The 20276-nt window shown below is 33.1% G+C and overlaps 1 long non-coding RNA gene and 1 other non-coding gene across 2 annotated transcripts; both read left to right on the top strand.

Annotated features, from left to right (window-relative positions):
- The first annotated feature begins 10029 nt into the window (after positions 1–10029).
- On the top strand, positions 10030–11579 carry LOC141705863 (uncharacterized). The gene is made up of 3 exons (XR_012568513.1): positions 10030–10113; positions 10598–10724; positions 11251–11579. It is a non-coding gene; the product is annotated as an uncharacterized LOC141705863 (long non-coding RNA).
- On the top strand, positions 10313–10384 carry TRNAQ-UUG (transfer RNA glutamine (anticodon UUG)). Its single transcript has one exon. It is a non-coding gene; the product is annotated as a tRNA-Gln (tRNA).
- Positions 11580–20276: the final 8697 nt, after the last annotated feature.

The following is a 20276-nucleotide window of genomic DNA, read 5'->3' as shown; positions in this document are numbered from 1 at the left end:
ATTAAAGATTTTAACTTCTACTTGAGAGAATATAAGAAAGTCTAGACTGTTTAGTTATCACATGAACAAAAGACCCGTGACATACTTTATAGATCAGCATGCACAGTTTACATATATTGCATAAAATAGAGTAACATATTTTCTAAAACTATTTTGTCTATTTCATTTTTAAGTGTTGCATATCTGCATATAATCTTCCAGATCTGCTACACTCCTTTGTCCAGAGTTCATCTTGGCCCTTGATCTTGCACTCTTCAAACTTCATTTACAGACTTTCCATTTTAATGATAAAATGATTTGTTGACTGTTAATCTGAAATCTTCATGATAGATGCATTATGTATTTGACGCTGTTATCGAGATCTTCTAAGTATAAAAAGCTTTGTCGATATCTCCACATCTCTACATGTATTTGACTTGTTCATATCTCCATTTCTCTACATGAATTTGACTTATCGACATCTCCATATCTCTACATGCATTTGACTTGTCGACATCTTCATATATCTATATGCATTTGACTTATCGATATTTCCAGTTCTCTACATATATTTTGACTTGCCGATATCTACACTTCTCTATAGACAAAGTGACTTTTCTACATGTCAAATTGGCTTCTCGATAAGCTTGACCAGTTCTCGATATACTTCTCAATGTTCCTTGATCTGTAACTTCTCGACATCTGACTTAGAATAATTTTCAATCTTCAATATTATTCTTTTTCAAGCTGCGTATTTTCAGTCTGAGGCATGACCAGGCTTGATCTTGTTTCAGAGGCTTATTCCTTAGCTTGTTGGCTGTTTACTGAAAAATATTTCACTCTAGTCTTCTTCAACATACTTACAAACTCGAAGAATATAACATAATACTCAAAGAATATAACATAATAATTACAAGTCAACTTAATCTTAAGATTATCAATGTGACTTAGTCTTGTTATATTAAGACATGTCTTGCACAACAATATTCCCCAATTTATGAGAAAATTACTTGTCACAAATTCATACCTGATAACAAGACTAATCACAAGCTAAAAATGAGAAACTATCAGATATACAAGCACACTCTTTTATACATATATGCCAACTAGTTGTTACATAGAGAATTGAGTTTACAGAATTAATTGAAGTTTTCATATCCTGACTGAGATTTAATCAAGTCTTTCAGTCCGACAAGGCACTCAACTTCTTCAATGATCTCAGTTCCTCTTAGTGCTTTCACAAGCTTCAGCCATTCTTCTAGTGAGTAACTGCCAAGATGCTCAAGTTTGTACCTTGATAACCTGTGAGTTTTGATATGCTGAAAACCAACATCCTCAAAAATTCTGCATAATCCTTGAGCCTTGAGTTCATTTGATTTTCTCTACATTCTGTCTAGCTCCTCATCCTTCTTAATAGCTCTCTCTTTCATTTCAACATTTTCCCTTACTCTTCTTTCATTTATATTTACCAACATCACAACCAATTGTACCTTCCTCATTCTTGTAAACTTGTCATTCTCAGTCATCAAACTTATTACCCTTTCAAACTCCACTGTTGAGAAGTTTTTTATTATTTCTTTCTTGAATATGCTGAAAGAGACATCATTGAAGTAGATCTTTACTTCTCTCATAACATCCACAAAGACTCTACATATGAGTTCATCTTGTTTATTATTGTAGTCATCTTTTGAGAGTTCTTCTGAGATTGGTAGAAAATCACTTTGATTAAAACATGCCCACAATGCTCCCATTTCAACTTTGTTTTTCTTTGACTTTCTTCCAACAAACTTGAAATGATTAATGACTGGTGGCTTGAATAATGGATATTTAACTAATTTCTTCAATGTGGTTTGATTGGCTAAGATATATGTTTTTAGTAAAGAGCTGGCTATGAGTTTGTAGAAGTATTTAGGCTTGAAGGTTTGAACAGTTAAACTTTTGATTGGTTAGGGATTTGCTTATTGGTTTTCTGAGCTTTTCCTTCTCTTTACATAGTATTGAGTTATAGGCTTTTTTTTATGTTTGGTGTTTTCTTGACATCTTCCTTATCTTTGTCATGTTGTTTCTATTTTTCTCCATCCTTATCACTCATTTTCTTGTCATCACCCTTACACTCCCTTTGTTCTCATCCTTATGACTCTCACTGCTTTTGCTAGAGTGATAGGATTTGAGCCAAAAAATTTATGTTCATATTTCTTTTGCTCATCATTATCATTGTCCTCATCCTGAGTATGGATAATAGTCTTAGGAAACATGCTCTCAGCATTGTCAATGTATCTTCTCAGAATCTTAATGACTTCAACATCATCCATGAATTTTCCTTTTTCAGCTTCAGCTCTGAATCCAAATCATCATCAATCATGTATTTGCCATCACATAATGTTTAGAAATAAGAAAGTGTTTGCATTTTCTAGTGGTTGGGCATATGTAAGCCACTCCTTTGCTAGGCTCAAGATACGATTCAGGAAAGGCTCCCTCTTGTCCTGATTTGAGTTCTTTTAGCAATTAAGTATCTTCTGAAATCATCACATTGACCTTGTTGATTAAGATGTCCAGTTTTAAGGCTCTCCATGATCTTAAAAATATTAAAAAAAAACTAAGAGTATCCCAATGAATAAGGCCTATTTATGAGTTCTTGGATTGCTAAAGACATGCATACACCTATCAACCCCGGCGTCTTTGATGTTGGACACTATCCTCTTTTCTATCATCATTCCATTGGTGACCAACATAACCCTCGGGAAGTTCACATTTCTTTCAATATCTTTTTTGTAAGTGTGGTAGTTGTGGTTCACTGAAACTCTCAGGCACTCGAGAAGATCACCAAATTCCTTGTCTAAGAAAGATCCTTCATCCGTCATCTTAAGTCTATCTTCCATACCAACCTCTTCTAGATTTATAGTTTTTAGCTTGTACTCTCTTTCCATTTCCTCCTTAGTCTTGTTAGCAAGTTAAATGGAGTGTGTAGAGATTTGAGCCTGACATTGTGCATTATTTCCTAAGGAGGAATCTTCAAAGCCCTCATGATAGCTTCCAGTGAGACAATAGTCTGCATTTGAAAGTAATTCTGGGAGTCTATCAATGACCCGATGTCATTTTGTTGACTTTGAACTTGAGTTGTGAGATGAGTGACTTGAGAAATCAAGCTTGTGTTGGATGAGTGAAGTTAATTGATCTGATTTTGAAGATTTTGGATTTTAAGAATTGAAGATGTTGAAGTTTAACTAGAGAATACTTCACTACCAATGCTGTCATGAACCACTCTTCTTATTTAGCCATCAGAGCAGAAGGTTCATACCTAGCTTTGTGAAGTTGATCTATCTTGACCTTTGTTCCATTATTCTGAAAAATTTGATTCTGCAGAATGGTGTACAAAGCTAGAAATGACTCTCTTGGTTGCTTGATGCTTGCTTCTACACTTGAGAGATTAAGAGTGGCCAATTTTTTAGAAAAGTACTTGGTTGATGTTTGACTTCCAGCTTCTTGGGTAAGAGCTCATCTATCTTTTCTCTCACCATCTTTTTAAGGCTTTCTTGATGACCGTCTAGAGTCCGTGCCAATATTTTCCCAATATAGTTAAATACTTTGAGTTGGGCCTTGCAGACTTATGTGATGGCATCATACACTTCCTGAAGAGTAAGCACATTGGCATTGATACCTAAGACGGTGACATACTCCTCCCTAAATCTAGACAGATCCTTCTCCATGTCTATTGAGAAAGATTTTGATAACCAGGCATCAACATTGCCATCTTTTTCAGCTGCATCTGCTATCTTCTCATATTGGGCTTCAACATCCTCTTTTTGAGCCAGGAGAATGGCCTGATAGTCTTGATTGGACATGCCTGATGTGAGCAGTTTATTGAGCAATATTGTTTAGGCCTTCTATTTGGTCCACAAGCATGTCATCTACAGATGTTGGCTGGGATTGGGTATCTTGAAGCCAGTTGGCTAAAAGACTTAAAGGTGGTTGTGTGGAGGTAGAGGGTAGTTTAGTGTTTGGAGATGTAGTGTTTGGGGTGATAGGGTGTGTAACACTTGTGACTGTAGTCACGATTTGTCTCACAGTTAGAACTGTAGTTGTGATAGTGTGTTGTTCACCCTGAGAGTGAAACTCCATTGGAATTGGAGGGGAGTTTGCCAGGTTACTTTTATGTACCATGACCTCAAACCCTTGTCCTTCTTGCAAAGAACTAGCCCTTGAAGGTGTTTGATGTCTTGCCTCCCCAGTGATTGGATCATTGACAATTATACTTGTAGCTTCAATTGTGAAATCAATCTCAGCTAGGATTTTGAGGGGAGTTGTGTTACATATTGAATTCTCAATGATCAAAAGAAGCTCGGGATCTGGCTGTTCGGGTGTCATCAGGAACTGATGTGTCGTTAGGATTTGGCATGTCATCGACATTTGAATGTCATCAGGATTTGAAGACAGTCTGCTTAAAGGATTTGTTATGTTCCTTGTAATGTGGAGCAAATATCTTTTACGTCTGAGTTATAGGACTTTATCTATTCAGTTGAAGATATGTATCAGTTTCAGTTAGCTTTTGATCATGCATATCTTAGATTGATTTGTTGTAGCTGTGTAGTATATAAACACAGTTTAGGTCATCACTTAGTGTATCGATCTCGAGTATCATTCGACCTAGCAGCTCTCAAGAATATCAGTATTTCTTGAGAGGATTTTGTAACAGTTTTTATCAGAAATATAAAAAGCTGTTATATTTTATTACTTGTTCGAAGCATTTATACACTTGTATCCAACCCCCCTTAAATAATTATATCTTCACTGGGCAACAAGTTGATCCTCCTAGAGAACCCTCCAGTTGAAATGGAGAGGTGTTGAATAGCTCCCCCTCAGGAGTAGTACCCTTAAACCTTATGATCGGTGAAGGCTCATTGGCACATGAAGGTGCAGTAACATGCACAAGGTTTTCAGTAAAACTGATGAAACCCATATGCTTGTGATGGTGTCATCAATGCCTTATCTCAGCATGTAGCCTCTCACCATCTAAATGTGGGTTCTGGGTGGTGATCACAATTTCAAGAATTGTGTCATTTAATATTGGCAAGGCCTGAGAAGTTGATTCAAGCCATGAAAAAGAAATTTTTAGAGATAAGAGTAGTGATCTCAGTAGTGAGTTTTGGCAAATCCCCCTGAGTAGAAGAGGAAGTTTCAAGTGATGTGCTCTCTAAGTGTGTGCTAACCTCATGACTTCTTTCATCTTCTTGAGAGTGCTCAAGAAGGGGTGCAGACTCTGTACAGGGTGAATTTGGGAGAATGCTTTGTTCAATAGTAACACATTATTGAGAAGGTACCACCAAAGTTTGTTTTCTTCTCTTATTCAAATTTACATCTTTTGAGAAGATATAAAAGTGGCCAAATGAGTGGTCAACTATATCTTCTTCTTTCGAGGTTTTTTTGACTAGGTAACCCTCACTAGTGTTCTCCCCACTCTCATTGATCACACTCAGTTTTACATGCTTTCTCTTCTTTTTACTAACTTCACCCTTTTGAGAGAATAAAGCAGTCGGCTTACTAGCATCTAAAGATTTTGAAGAAGTGGTTTTAGCTGTGGAAGGCCCCTGTGGGTTGTCCTATTTTTGTACTTCTACAGGATCATGAGCCATAGCTGTACTAGTATTAGCAAGACTTCTCATATTAGGCATAGGGTTGGGGTAAGTCCTAAATTTTTCTAACATAATGTTAGTGTTTATTCCTTAGAGATAATACTATAATGTTTTAGTTTAAGATATTTGGATTAGTAATGTTTATGTTCTATCGACTATTCCCTTTATAATTTATTATGTTTTAATTACTGCAATATAAATGTTAGATTAATAAATATCCTTGGAATATGATATGAAATTTATATCTCTAAGTACGTGACTTAGAAATAAGATTCTAAGAATAGTATCAGTATTCCTAAAGGTCCTTAGCCGAGTATTATTATTAAGGGACAATAATAATGCATTAAGACTGGTGTGTTTGTTGACTGATGATCACATCTCATTGATCATAGGTATAGTGATACTAAAGTCAAAAATGCATGCAGATGTAAATGTACATGGTGCTGGACATACCCAATATGAGATTCTACATGTCTGTTGTGTCATAAATAATTCTCACTGTGATAATGATGTAATGATCCTTAGACTTGAAATTATTATATTTTTATATGAGAATTAATGTATTTTAATTACATTAAAAGTTATATTTGACTGGATAATGATAAAAGTGTATTTAGGGTATATTATGAATCGTATCAGATATATGAATGATCTAGAAATGATTTAACCCTCCAAATTTTAGAAGTGATATTATTGGCCTCTTGTGTGAGATAGACTATGAAATGTGTGGTCGCGCTCAAATGTTGATTTCATGTGATAGTCTATTCATTAATCAAGAAAATCTGGATTAAACTATGATGAGGATGACACATTACATGTCTCTAGTTTAATCTATAATATATGGTTAAAGGGATTATATTACATTGTACATTATTCTCGAAAAGTTTAATCGATCACCGATCCAATTATTATTACTTAGGTATCAATGTTGTGTTACTAGATGCCGCTCATTGTTTACGATTTTAAATAAGACTTAAAATTCGCTGCCAACGTAATAATAACTTACAGGGTCACACACAAAAATGTTTGAAGGATTATTTATTTTAAATTGGAAATTAAACTAAAATAATTTGAATTATTTATAATATAAATTAAGAATGACTAAAATAATTAGATAAATAATGGTATTCGAATTTACTATTATTAATTAGGAAATTCAGTTGTTAAATGATTAAGTGTTACCTAATTATTATACAAATATGAATTTTCAATTAATAATAACTCATAATTAGTTCAGAGCTATAATTTATTTTTTTACTCTCAAAATAATATCTCTTGTGAATGATTTTTAACTGAAGATTTTTACTAAAATCCTAGCCACCAAGAGAGAAGATGGAGAGAGAGAGAGTAAGAAGAGACGATTTTGTGCTAGTACATCTGATAGTACATCTGATCCTTAACTTTTAACTGAATGTGTGTTTCTTGATTTTTCACTTAAAAATTTTGTGAATTATTTTCAATAAATCAAGTTTAGTTTAATGTTTTGGCTAACTTGAACTCAACAACTAAAGTATTTTGTAGTGATAATCTATTAACTGTAAATAACACAAAAAACAATTATCAAAACTCACTTGATCTTTATTAAAAATTAATAGGGTTGTGCTACAAATTTAAATTTTTTATATTAAAGAACTTAGCTTCTATTTTATAGAATACAAGAAAATCTAGACTATTTAGTTACCACAGGAACAAATGACCTGTGACATGTTTATAAATCAACATGCACAGTTTATAGGATTTGCACTAAAATAGACTAACATATTTTTTAAATCCCTTTTGTCTATTTATATTTCAAATGCTGCATATCTGCATATAATCTTCCAGGTCTGCTACACTTCTTTGTCTAGTTCATCTTGGCCCTTGATTTTTCACTTTTCAAGCTTCATTTGTAGACTTTCCATTTTAATGATAAAATGGTTTGTTGATTGATAATCTGAAATCTTCATGATAGATGCATCCTATAATCGAAGTTGTTAACAAGATCTTGCAAGTACAAAAAGCCTTGTTGAAATCTCCATTTCTCTGCATGTATTTGACTTGTCGAAATCTCCATTTCTCTGCATGTATTTGACTTGTCGACATCTCCATATCTCTACCTGCATTTGACTTGTCGACATCTCCATATCTCTACATGCATTTGAATTGTCGATATCTCCACTTCTCTACATATATTTTGACTTGTCGATATCTCCACCCCTCTACATGTATTTTGACTTGTCGATATCTCCACTTCTCTATAGACAAGCTGACTTCTCTACAAGTCAAATTGGCTTCTCGATAAGTTTAAGCAGTTCCCGATATACTTCTCGATATTTCTTAATCTGTGACTTCTCGACATCTGGCTTGGAACATTTTTCAATCTACAATATTATTCTTCTCCAAGCTATGTATCTTCATTCTGAGACATGATCAGACTTGATTTTCTTTTATAGACTTATTTCTTAGCTTATTGGTTATTTACTGAAAAATATTAAATTTTAGTATTCTTCAACATTTTTACAAATTCAAAGAATACAATTACATATTACATAATAATTACAAGTCAACTTAATTTTAGCATTGTCAATTTAACTTATCCTTATTATATTAAGGTATGTCTTACACAACAGTAAACCGCCTAGTAATGATATTAGAACAAGAACTGACTTACCCTAGTCCCGGTTCTCGGTCGGTGATCGAAACCTCCTTTGACAAATTACAAGGATGAATTCTTAAATCAGTCAACAATTTTGAGTACTTTTTTTTCTCATTCTACAAACACAAACATGACTCTTGTGAGCAATCAACGACAAGAGTCTTTACAAAAATCTCATGCACTGCAAATAAAAGGCTTGAAACCTGATATTTTTGGACCTTGACGACATTGAAAAATCAGCTGGGGAAAGAAAATGCTGACAGCAAGACCACGCATACGCATATGGGAGAATAATGTGACACCACGGGAAGATGTCCAAGCTGAAGAAGCATAGAGGCAACCAAAATTGAAATATCATATTCTTGCCTATATGAGACAAACCAAGGAGTTTCGGTAATTCTTCATAAAACGTAAACAAATATATATTTGATTTATTTCTATTATAAACCGTATTTTTTCAAATCAAAATATTATGAAATAGAAAATAAACTTAAAAAATAGTAGTATTTTAGATAATTTCACTAATATATTTGACCCAATATTTGAGGGAAGCAAATTAAAAATAAATACTACTCCATCCGCCTTACTCATATTTTTACATTTTTTTCATACTTGACATATATTTTAAGACTATTATAAAGTATAGTTTTATATTTTATTTTTTTAAATTTCAATTTTTTTAATGAAAATTTGAATTTTTTATTTTTATTTTTTTTAAAAAAATATTAAAATAAATATAAATAATTATATTTTAAAATAGTCTTAAAATGTGCCGAAAGAGTAATTATTTTGAGGGGAGAGAAATAATCTCAATCTAACGGGCTGCCCGAACCACTTTTTTTTTGCAAAGCCCTATCAATCGTATCTTGTGACTGAGTGTGTTTACAAGCTTTCACCCAAAACCAAATAAAATCATCAAAACACAAAAAACAGTGATATGGGCGTTGTAAAGCTACAAACTTTAAAAGGCTCACTCAGTCTTTTTAATCATCACTCAGTCTTTCTTGTGTGTGTTTGTTATGTATGTTCATCTTTCACACTTTTATTTACTTCATGTACATTACATACTTGCTTCAATTCAGTTGCCCCTTACAATTTCAACAAACCCAATCAAACATATACCAAGCACGCCTCATTCGAAATTTATGTAAAAATATAAAATTTTAGGAAAAACTAGGCAAGTTTTGGAAGATATTGTAAACCCCCTTGGAGTTTTAAGGGTTGGTTTCTTTTATCAAACGGTTAAGTTTGATCATAATTCATGTAGTTCTACGATTTTGTCTGACATAAACATCCAATGAACGTTTATATTACCATGGAAGGGGATGATTGGTGCAAGCACTGACAACATGATCAAGTTTCTGACTTTAAAATTGTTTTTTTCTTGGGTTGTAAATTGAGTTGCCTGAAAGTGAGGACAGCTGGCATATGCATAAATAGCAATACATTTGGAGAGATTTAGTATTTGTGGAAACATGCCTTCTTCTTCAACCTTTGCATGTAGGTCATAATGTTCATTCCTTAACGAATGTCATTTTAGGTGGCGTAGCTCGATATAAATTATATCCGTGCGTGCTTATAGTATTAGCTTGTTATGTGTGACAAGCACGTACCTCTGATAAAAATTAATTTAATCTTGGTCCCGAATTTCGCAGTTTTTAATTATTTTTGTTGTTATCCTCTGTGGCTGCCTGCATTAAACTTTTAACTGAAATTAGGGTTTTTTTTGTATAAATCTTCTGTTTTAGTTGAATAGTTGATTTGTGAATGTTGTTGAACTAAATACACAGGGCCACATTGGAAACATATGTAATGCGGAATGACCTTGTTGGACGACCATCTAAAACTCCCCATGTGATCCCCAGTAAGGTAAATTTTCATCAAGCAGCTTTTAGTTTGACACTACTGGTTTTTGTTGTCTCTTTTCAAAAGAATTTTTGTAATCACACTGGTTTTTGGGGGTTGGGGATGCCTTTTCTCTATTCCATGTTCTTCCAAAATTGATGAATTCATCTTAGGTCTACCTATATGCATATAGGTGGTCCTAAATATAGAAGTAACCACATATGGTTCCATGGTGTAGTGGTTAGCACTCTGGACTTTGAATCCAGCGACCTGGGTTCGACTCCCGGTGGGACCTTCTACATTGTTTTTGCTAATCTTTTTAAAAGAGACTATCCTTTTTTTAAGTGTTCAGAAACTAGCCTCATGTTACGAATTTTATTCATTATATTATTAAAATAATATAATTGCACTCATTAGGAATGTTTTTTTTATGGTTTTGGTTTATCTAGATAAAATATTAGATAGATTTGCATCAATGTGATTTCATGGAACAACATGATCTTTTCAGGTGGTGACGGAGAGGGGGTTTTTATAGAGGGAGAGGTGAGTTTCCATATCTGATAATCATGAAGTAGAAGGCAAGTTGGTGTCTGACATTCATTGTGAAATGTTTACAGCTTGCGTCTACCTACCAGGTACTACTGTACCCATCATACCATTGAACATGTGGTAATTTTTAGTTTTGGAAGTGAGTGCTTTGTATGGCCAGTTAGTCAGAGAGTGTTATACTAACTATTTGTGTTAGTGTAATGTATAATTGATTCTTGGAGTTTCGTGTTGGATCTATGTAATTCAGTGGCTGTACATGCAGTGACCGTACAAATTAACAAATTCATTCGTCCATAGAGCTAAAAGATTCTTAAAATTTGCGCGGTTGTGTTGTTTACGTGGTTAAGAAGAAGCTGAGAAAGCAGTACATACATTTGAACTGAAAACAAATCGAAACTGAAGAAATTTGGTATTAAGGTTTGTGATCAATGAAGAATTGATGGGTTTGATAATAGCTAAACCCTTTTTCCGTGTAGATTATGAATACCGGTTTGTATCTGGAGATTTTTTTTTATGAGAGATACAACATCGGACTTCTCCTTGTGATCTTCGCAGTGCCAATCCATTAAAGCATAATTTCTTTTAACTGAGGTAGGATCTTTTGTCTTGCAGACCCCCCATTCTCCCGACTTCTTTTTATTTCTTTGGAGTCTGCATTGGAAAGAAGTTTATGTAACAGTTCCCTCTTAGCTGTCTACCGTTGGCAGAGTGTTGATTTTTGAACATTATAGAACTAAAGAAGAAAGATAACGGTAAGCATGATACCATTCCTGTGTTCCAACTTCTTTCCACAGTAAATATGCTATACAATGCTTCATTGTTACTCACTTATTTGATGAAAAATGAAAATGTTATCAAATTAGTATGTCCCCAGGCTGTTACTCTTACAAGTCAATTTGAATGTTGATGGGGGTCCCTAAATTAAGACTATGGAGCGTTGAGCCTAGTCATACTGATATATATGAGGTACTTCATATTTCGCAAATACTGGGCTTAGAGACAGGACCACATATACAAGTGGAACTAGATGTTAAAAATTCTTCTGGAAGGATAAAAGAGAGATACATTCCCCTTTGGATTTTTGCAGAGATTTCTGTAGGATATTTTTTAAGCAAATTCTAGTACCTTCTTAATTAATTTTCAGTTTCTGAAGTACCTTGATCAAGGCCCATAGTAAATGGATAAAAAAAAACTTGTTGGTGACTCATTTGTTCAAGCTACCATAGGGAGGTAGAGGAAGGTCTTAAACGGATCTTACATTATATTATTTAACACTCTTATACGATTGTAGGGCATGCAATCAGTTGTATATCGTCAATTAATCTCTAGACGATGCCTAATCGACTCGATTATGCTATAATCGAATCAAAATCTTCTTTTACAAATATCAGTCAAGAATCGGCATATATCATATTAGTCGAATAACAATCGGCCTAAGTTAGTAAAAAATTGAAAAATATGTAGAAAAATAGCAGATTTTTTTAAATAAGTACAAAATTGAATTAAAAATTAAGAAAAATGTTATCTCATATACATAATTATTATTTTGACAGGTTAAATCATGAACTTTCTTAATTTTTGCTCTCAAATCGACCCCAATTCAAAATTGTTTTTACTTTAATAATGCTTCATATTTTAGATATATTTGTGAAATGTATAATAAATTATATGTATAAAAAATGATAAAATAGTTAAATATATGATGTAGTTATATATTTAAATTATATTAAATTAGTTTTAATCAATAACCCAATTAATCATTCCAGTCAATCCCTAATTACCCGAGTAACCTCTAAAGAGCGCGTCCACCGATTAAGTCTGATTATCGGTTTTTACAATATTGCATAAAGTAGATTGAATCAATGAGTAAAAAAATAAATTATTTAAATGGAAGTTGGGGGATTCTAACTCGAGATCCCTTCCCAACACAAATTCCGATACCATGATAAAACATGAATTCAAGTAGTATTCTATTACAATCAACTTCTAAAAGCACAAGCCTGCTAATCTGTACTAAACGATAATAAGTATATACTGTATGTACGAACCTATAATAAGCAAAACAGGGTATAATTGATCTTTGTTTGGTTAAACCATCAAAAAAATGTCAACCGTTAGATATCCGTTATATCAATATAAGAGCAGTTAGATCCATAATAAAGAATATTCTCTTTTTAATCTGTTCTATAAAAAAAACAAGCAATCCTCACAAAATGCTATTAAAATTTAGAATATGTATTGTTAGTTCTAAAAAATACATGCAATCAATTAAAGAAGTATTAGAATTGTTATTATTGAATAATCTCAACAACAATATTAAAAATATTTTCTATTTAGGCTAGTCTACCAAAAGCCTAAGGTTCGAATTGTCACAATAACAATATTAAAATTTAGAATTTAGAATTTGTATCGGTTGTTCTAATCAATACATGTAATTAATCAAAGAATTATTATTATTGTTAATAAGTATTAATTTTATATTACTAAGATTATAATCTTTTAGAGATATAGTATCAGTCGATATAAATTATAAATATTAATTTTACTATAAAAACTAATTAACATGATTAAAACATTACTAAAATTACTATTAAAAAATATTACATAAAAATGTTATAATATTATAATAATTATAGTATAAATTAAAAAAGCTCGTGCATCGGGTTGTAAGTTATATTATATAATAACAATTTTATATAAGTGATGTTAAACAATAATAAAAGAAACGCAGACTCTCCTTCGTCTCCGGTAAATTGTTATATATATGTTAACAGTTTTAGCTTTGAGATCAAAATAATATTTTGCCAAATTACGATTGCATTGCATAATTATATCCCGGTATACTTTTAAACATTTCTTCGAATTATTTCGAGTAATCAACAAGCTTCTAGATAGACTAGACAAGGTGGCAAACTTTAACAATTACACTACTATAATATAATATAAAAGAACATTATTATAAATCCTTCCTTTTTTCAAATAAAAAACATGTAATTAAGATTAAACCGATTTTTTTTAATAACAATTAGACTTGACATATAGAATTTAATTCAGAATATCGAATAAAAATAATTAAATAAAAAATCAATGTGTTATATATTTTATTACATTTTTAATATAGGTTTTCGTCATGTTATGTTCATTAAATGTGTGAAATATAATTCATTATATAACTCGTATCATATTTATCAAGACTATTTAAATTACAAAATTAAAAATTAAATATATCACCAAATAATTCATTGCAAGATAAATCTTAGACATATTAGATATCAATACTCATTATTTGTTCAGAATTGATTTAGTACATATCTAGAATAATCTTATGAATAAAAAATATTAGTCAAAATCATCATATAATATATGAGTGGTTCAATTAAAGTGCATATCATGCGGTTTATATTGGTCAAAATCATTTCGCACGGATCGTGTTAACCTCTTATCTAAGTCATTGGTTGAAAGTTATATCGTGTGATCCAATTGGGTATCCGTGTGGTAGGCTTCTATTAGTCTAATTATTTTGCGCGGATCGCTTTTGCATCTTATGTGATTCTTTCGCTAAAATTGCATATCATGCGGTCCATATTGACGATCCGCGTGAAAGTATCAAAGGGTCGTGATCCTAGCCGTTGGTTTATTTTAGTCATAAATAAGAAGCGTTATACAAATTACTCCTATATATCACTAATGTTGTTATTCTCAGTTATAATTCATATCTTAAACTCTCTCTCCTCCCTCCCTCTCTCTCTCCCTCCCTCCCTCCCTCTCTTTCTTTCTCTCTCTCTCTCTCTCTCTCTCTCTCTCTCTATATATATATATATATATATATATATCTGTGTGTGTATGTATATCACACTTTTTCTCTCCGTCCCCCGTCAAACTCATAGCTTTTATTTTTTCTGCAAGTTTGTAATCTCCTCCTACCAAGTTCATCGCTAAATTTTTTGAGCCTCCTCTCAAACACTATGCTTACTATCATTCCGAACACTATTTATGCCTCAAAATTTGAGTAGAAAAAAGGGGATTGTTTATGATACATGAAAACATTTGTGGTTGTTCATATGGAAAGCAAATAGGGTCAGCGACTTGGTGGTCGATCAGAGGTACTGGGATAATCTAGGAGGTGGTTTATGACGCTTCCGCCTGAAAATGTCAAGAATACTGTCTTGTCATCGTCACGCACATCAGGCTCTTCCTTTCGAACATTTAGGCCCCTCAAAAGCACAACCAGTTCATCCTCTGAAAATGCTCTCCGAGTTCCTGCCATATGTGATCTCTGAGAGTTTCCTGGATTCCCTCCATCGGCTTTAACATATCCCATGATGAATCTGACCAGCAAAACAGCCCTTTAATACAAATAAGATATACTTGAGAGATGAACAAATTATATGATAGAGAAAAACTGCAGAACTTTCATATAAAGAGATACAAAGAAACAAGATGCAATGCAAAATATATAAGCGAGTCTTAGTCCCAAATGGATGCTAAAATCTCGCACACTACAACTAACAGACTCCTTATTTCACTCCACACATTTGATACCAAATCAAATCTCCTAAAATGACTCTGCTGCCATATTACCAGGACAAACTGACGATAATGACTAAAATGTAGCTAATTAAAAATACTAACTATGTTTAGATTAAAAACTCCAACATGCCCCCTTAATCTAAACATATTTATTTTAACTTTTTCACTCCCAGCAGCTCCCTCATCTTCTCAAATCGCGCAGTCGTCAATGCTTTAGTCAAAATATCTGCTCGTTGCTCTCCGGTTCCAACATATCGAATGACAATCAGTTCATTCTCCACACATTCCCTGATAAAGTGAAATCGCAAGTCTATGTGCTTACTCCTTCCGTGAAACACCGGATTTTTGGCTAGATCTATTGCTGATCGATTATCAATATGAAGTACCACATGACCAACATTTACATCCATGATCTTGTTTAATAGATTTTTGAGCCATATTCCTTGACAAGCTGCGGACGTGGCAGCCATAAACTCCGCCTCGCATGAGGAGAGTGCAACGCATCGTTGCTTCTGAGACATCCAGGTTATTAAACTTTCACTCAAGTAAAAACCCATGCCACTCGTACTCTTCCGATCATCTATATTTCCTCCAAGATCGCTGTCTGAGTATCCACACAACAAATGATTCCCTGAGTTTTCTGCATAAGTTAGACCAAACTCCAGTGTGCCACTTATGTATCGCAGAATTCGCTTAACTGCATTTAAATGATGCACTGTTGGCCATTCCATGAACCGACTCACCATTCCCACTGCGTAGGATATGTCTGGTCTCGTGTATACCAAGTACCTGAGACCTCCTACCAGACTTTTAAACATCGTTGAATCAACAGCCTTCCCAGTTGTATCTCTGCTCAATTGAACTTTAGCCTCCATTGGATGGCGTGTTGGATTGCAACTCAGCATCCCAGCCTTTTCCAATAGTCGTTTTACGTATCCAGTCTGTCGTAACTCTATGATCCCCCGCCTCTGTTTTACTTCAATTCCAAGATAGTATGAGAGTTTTCCTAAATCACTCATGTCAAACTCTAGCAACATTTGATCCTGGAACTTCAGAATGTTTTTGACAGTTGAACCTGTGATTAACAGGTCATCTACATATACCCCAATTATCAGAAATTCGTGACCTTCCCTTTTAGTATATATTGCATGCTCGTATGGGCATTTTTCAAAGTCCAAGCCCTCCAAATACTTATTCAAACGTGCATACCAGGCCCGTGGCGCCTGTTTGAGCCCATATAAAGCTTTTAGCAATCGATAAAACTTTTGCTTCTGATTCTCCTTTTCATACCCTTCAGGTTGCAGCACGTATACCTTTTCTTGTATCTCTCCATTCAAGAAAGCTGATTTGATGTCCATATGATGCACTTCCCATCCATGTTTCGCTGCCAAATCCAAAATTAAACGTATCATTTCCATTCTCGTAATAGGAGCAAAGACCTCCTTATAATCAATCCCTTGTTGTTGAACATAACCCCTAGCTACTGAAAGAGATGTGTCCTAAGTCCAATCATGTATGATAATTTAGGAATAACTTTTATGTAATCTGTTTTGATTTCATTGATATTAATAAAAGACTTGTTTTGGTTTTATTGCAGGCTTTATCTATTTAAGTGTTTAAATAAGATATACCACAGTTTAGAGTAAAGCTTTTTATGGATTGTGATGAGATCATAATAATGAGACCTAAAAGATGATAACTCTAAACTTAAATAGTTCCTGGTCGTAGGATTACTAACTGCTAATTAATAATCCGCAAAGATCGGTACATACTATGCTTGCTTCATTATGAAGGATGTCTGTTCTCATAGACATTTGTGTGGTGACACTATAGCTAGCATGTAAGTGCTTATTATAGAATAAGTTCACTGAACATGACTCACACAGCTGAACAACTGATAGAGTTAACTCACGTGTCAGCAGTTGTTCACATAGTGATAGTTGTACAAGTATCCTTAGACTTGAGGTCATCATAGTCATCTTGTGTACACTGAACTATGCTTTGGTTTAGTTCTTAGTCTCCAGGGACAATTATAAGGGCTATGCTTTGGTTTAGTTCTTAGTCTCCAGGGACAATTATAAGGGCTCTACTGGGTATAGGAATTTGTACACGAAGATAGTGTATGATCAATAAAGGATCTACTCCTTCCAGTGAAGGAAGCGAATGTTCAATGCTGATCCACTTATGCTAGTTCAGGAATCTCTGGCCAGAGTGAATGAAATTAGAAAGGAGTTTCTAATTTACATTAAATATAACTAAGCATAGTGAATGGGAAAGCAAGTGATTAAATAAGATAGGCTTGACACAAGTTCCATGCCTTGTATTTAATCGTGACATTGCAGGGTAGAAGGAATTGATTGTACGGTAACTACTCACTGAATAGGTTCTTGGTATTCTAAGCAGTGAATTCGTATTATCCGGATAGTCGCGATATGCTGAGAAGTATCTCTCACGATGTAGAATAAATATGATTAATTAATTAATCATATTTAATGAATTAGAGAATTTATATAAATAATGATAAAATAGTTTTATTATTTATTTCTACTACCGGCTTACTATTGAACCTACAGGGTCACACCATAAAAGAGAATGATTTAATGGTGGAGGAATTAATTAATAATGGCTGATAATTATTTATTTATGAAATAAATAATTAATTGGCAATTTAATAATTGATTAAATGAGATTTAATTGATTATAAATTAATTAAGAAAAGGTTCTTAATATTATTAATTAAAAATTTAATTTTTGAAAATTAAATTAGTGAGAGAATTATTTCTAAAGAGTTTAGAAAAAGGATTAATAATTAAAAGGTGTTTCAATTATTAGTGAGAATAATAAAGGGTTAATAATAATAATATTTTATGGAAAAATTTTCAGGTGAAAATTTTGCCTATAAATATACTATTATAAACCCTATTTTTGCCTCAACCAAAAAGATTTACAAAACCCTAATTCTTTCCATCTCCTCCTCCTTCATTACATCGTTTTCTTGGTGGATACCGGTGGAGTGTTTCACACTTGAGGAGCAGCTGCTAAGGATCTCCGTTCATCGTTTTTGGATCGCTATTAAAGACCTCCATCTTTCCATTAACGTAAAGCTTCATAAAGTAAACATACTGAACTACGAATTAAATATTATTTTTTGCATGGATCCTGCGGAGGGTTTCGGTTTTTTTTTAGATTTAAATTTACGTTTTCGCTGCGTTTATGTGCTAAAAACCCCTCAATGGCATCAGAGGTACTTGCGAAAAGTTTTTAATTCATTTATGTGTTTAACTGTTTTTGATATATGAGCATGTACGTGATTCGCCATGATTTGATGTTGATATAATATGCTTATATATGTATGGTTTTGAATATATGATATTCATGTGAGTTGTATAATCATAAGATGATTATGTAATCTGTATATATACTGATATATATATGATTTATGTTTGTTCTAATTATGAGAATCATATTAGATACGGATTCTGAATTGACTGCTGCAGATTTGCTAAAATCTGGGTCTGGTGTCCGATTTACGCAAACGAATACCCTATTCCATAGGTAAACGAGCGTCTAAACAAAACAGTGATTCTTGTTTTTCTGATTTGATTCTGATTTTTCTGATTTTTGTCATATTTTCTTTTTATGATTAGATCATGGATAATATGATATGTTAAGATCAGATTATGTGTTTTAACATGCTTTTATGTGTTGTATGAGCATGGTGGATGGTTATGGCCTTTCGACCTTAGTGTAATGGTTTTGGTTTTGGTTTTAAATACGACTTGCATGTCGTCAATCTTTATAATCATAAATCTCGAATGTAACTCGAGTTATTCTTGTAAGTTCATTAGATTAATTTTACTTTCAATCATGTAATGTAATTGAAGACTCAAGAAGGCTATCCAATGGAGGTGATACAAAGAAGAAGATGAGGCATACAAGAAGTCTAAACAAAGAAGAAGACTTATGTAATAAGTAGTTGTATTTATTTCCATCACCATATTAGATTGACCTTGATCTTTATCATGAGCTTGATAAAGATCACATAGGATGGGGCCATAACCAAACACATTTACTTTATTGCACTTTACATTTACTTGTTTATTTAATTTTATATATGAGATATATGCCTATGTTTACCATGCGATGATAGATTTAGGTGAACTTAAATCAATATAAGGCGTGCTCTAGAAAATCTAGAATAGGAATCGTTTCTTTCCTTAACAATAAATATTATGAATACGATCATGAGATTCTTGTGTTTATGAAACACGTAATTGAATATGAATTTTCAATATTGAGAGAAAGGATGATTCTGTCAACAACAGATTTCTATCTGTAAGAAAGGGTTATTAAGTGACGCCTCTTGACAATGCTCCACCTGATCTGGGAATCATCTGATTATTGATTATTAATTTGAAATATTTAATTTAAAAGGAAGAATCTCTTTATAATATAATTATGATTGTAACGTAATATAATCCCTCTAAAATTAAATAATATCAAGTAGTAATTGGCCAATGACACAACGGGCTTGTGTCGGTCATAGCCTTCCAACATGGTAGAAAGTGGTTCTTATTTTTAAATCATTATCGTTTCGTGCTACAACCGAGGGCTTTGATTTCGAAATAAGAAATACTTGTCTATTACATAGAGATGTGTACATTGAATTAGAATCTAAAGGTCGGTACGTGCCACAGCCGTGGGCCGTTGGAGACTGATTCAATTGTACGAAATGTTGGGTTAGGCTTGACTTAGAATATTGAGTTTGTCGTGCCACAGCCGTGACTCAATTATTCAAGAGGCTAAAGTTATATTAGGGAATAACATAAGATGTAATTGACAAGAATTGTCTGCCTATTGAACATCACATGACGTTTCGTGCCATAGCCGAGGTTGTGTGATGGAATGTAGGATCTCAATTCCCACTAGCATTATGAATGCTTAATTTTCACTTAGGGGGTTGAATAAATTAGATAAACTAGTGGGAGACACTTATGAATTAAGACCTGATTCATATAGTGTTTTGAAATGAAATTGAATATTTGCTAAGTGTTGTTATGTGTTCATCATTTACAGATTTACTATATTCGTTATGTCTTCTGCACTAT

This window comes from Apium graveolens, chromosome 2 (genome assembly GCF_009905375.1).
Source record: "Apium graveolens cultivar Ventura chromosome 2, ASM990537v1, whole genome shotgun sequence".
NCBI classification, from domain to species: Eukaryota; Viridiplantae; Streptophyta; class Magnoliopsida; order Apiales; family Apiaceae; genus Apium; species Apium graveolens.
Note: the sequence above shows the minus strand (reverse complement) of the source record. Positions and strands in the feature narration are given on the sequence as shown.